A 2,262-nucleotide genomic window follows, 5' to 3' on the forward strand; every position below is an offset into this window, starting at 1 on the left:
GTTTTCTCCAACACTTTTACTCCTATATATATTTTTTCCTACAATTTTATAGAGTTATATTCACATGGCATACATTTATCCACAGTGTATGATCAGTTGTTCATGGTATCATCATAAAGTTGTACATTAATCACCACAATCAGCACTTGAACATATTGATTACTAAAAGAAAAAAATTTTTTTTTTTAGCAATAATAAAAAAGATGATAAAAAGAAAAATAGCATGTCATACAATACAATATAATAGTAAGGACAGAAAATAACACCACTACCAAGAATCCCATATTCCTCCCCTATATTCCCCTCTCATATACACTTAGCATTGGCATATTGCCTTTGTTACATTTAAAGGAAGTATATTACAATGTTACTGTTGATCGTAGACTCCAGTTTGCTTTGATTATGTTTTTTTCCGAATACCATCCCTTTTTCAATACTCTACATGGTTGACATTCATTTGCTCTCCCACATGCAAAAACATTTTTCTATTTGTATATTTAGTAACAGTCATTGGCCACTCCAGTTTTTGCTAAGTTATATAGTCCCAGTCTTTATCATCTATCTTTACCTCTGGTGTCACACATTCTCCTATCCCACCTCTTTCAGTTTACTCAGAGACATCTTTGTTTGGTGTACTTACAATACTGTGCTACCATCACACAGTATTATGCTATCTATTTCTGGATCTATACAATCAGTCCTAAACATTCTGTAGTCCTTCAGCATCTAATGCCTGTTCTCTGCCCTCTTTCTATCTCCTGGTCGCCTGTGTTGTCAGCTTTTAACTCCCAAAGTTTGTTCATTAATGTCTGTTCATATTAGTGCAACCATACAGAATCTGTCCTTTTGTTTCTGGCTAACTTCACTCAACATTATGTCCTCAAGGTTTATCCATGTTATTTAATGATTCTGTCTTACAGCTGCATAATATTCCATCACATGTATATACCACAGTTTGTTTTATCCACTTTTATCCACTCATCCGTTCATACAACATATTTTTAAATACAGTTTTGTTTCCTATTTAAGAAATGAGGAAAATGCCTATTTATAATGTCTTTGGAAGCACACCCCATTTTGTAATGTGTGGTCTTCCAGATTCTTTTGGGCTACAGATGCTGAGAGGTATTTCATGGCATTTGCATTTCTACAAATCAGTGTTGCCTGGCCAGGCCTTCCATTATTCAGCTTTTTGACATCTTACCAAAAATTAGTAAAGGGGCAAGAATTAGTTTTCACAATGCAGCCATTTAACACCGTCTCATCCAAAATGATGTGCACTTTATCCAAATTAAACATTATGTCTAATTCATTCACTTGACTGAAGTACTCACCTAAAACTTCCACAAAGTTATGGATGAATTGATAAATAGCCAGCTCATTGTCAGTGCCATTATCTCTGGAGCTGCATACTGATGACATATCAGTATACAATCCTTATAATCAATGAAAGGGCATTGTTCATTTGATTGAGGGAGACAACTCTTTATGACTTCTGTTTCCAGAAGTGTCTGCTTATTAATCTCCATGAGTTCAAAGTATTTAGAAAGTTGGGTTTGTCTTTGTTTATTCACCTAAGGAAAAACTTTATTATTTTTTCCTTCTGGCCAGTATTTTTCCAAACACAGATCAAAATTTATGGCAAGGGTGGTGGAACTTGTGCTGCTCCCCAGTGGTCCTGGCGGTGGCTCTTCCCGGGGCCCCCGTCCTCCTTTCCTACAGAAGATTGCTCCCAAACCCTCATTAGCTGTGTGGTGCAGACTTCCTTGGGGCAGCCATCTTGGCTTTTAGTATGGCGTCCATGGGGGCTTCCTCGGAGGTGGCTTTCCTGGGCTTCCAGCTCGTGACTGAGCTCTGCTCTGTGGCAGAGTCCAGCATGAGGTAGCTGGGCATTGCACTTGCTCTTTTTTGGCTCTTTTGAGATGGAGAACCACAGGAAAAGGACTGGGATGGGCATTTTACCACCTTTTCCCAGAGCTCCCCACCTCCTCCCCCTCTTCTGATTTGGCTTGTCTGGCCCCCTCCCCCGTCTTGGTATGCATTTTTCGGTTGACAGTCTTTCTTCTTTTCCAGGTCTGCTACCCAGCACAATGGCTTGAGGCTGATCTGGAAAGTTTTCATTTCCTACCCACCAACTTTTAAGTAGCTTCTTATCTCCGATGTTGCCTTATTTACTTGGATTCCTTTCTGTTCATCTGTCTGTGAGATTTTGATTGTCCTGTCTTCTAGTTTGCTGATTCTTTCTTCTGCCTGTTCAAATCT

General features: G+C 38.9%; 1 pseudogene; it reads right to left on the minus strand.

Moving 5' to 3' along the window:
• Window positions 1-1,184: 1,184 nt before the first annotated feature.
• Window positions 1,185-1,957, minus strand: LOC119540469 (annotated as a pseudogene).
• Between the last annotated feature and the right edge of the window lie 305 nt (window positions 1,958-2,262).

This window comes from Choloepus didactylus, chromosome 7 (assembly GCF_015220235.1).
Source record: "Choloepus didactylus isolate mChoDid1 chromosome 7, mChoDid1.pri, whole genome shotgun sequence".
Classification (NCBI taxonomy): Eukaryota; Metazoa; Chordata; class Mammalia; order Pilosa; family Megalonychidae; genus Choloepus; species Choloepus didactylus.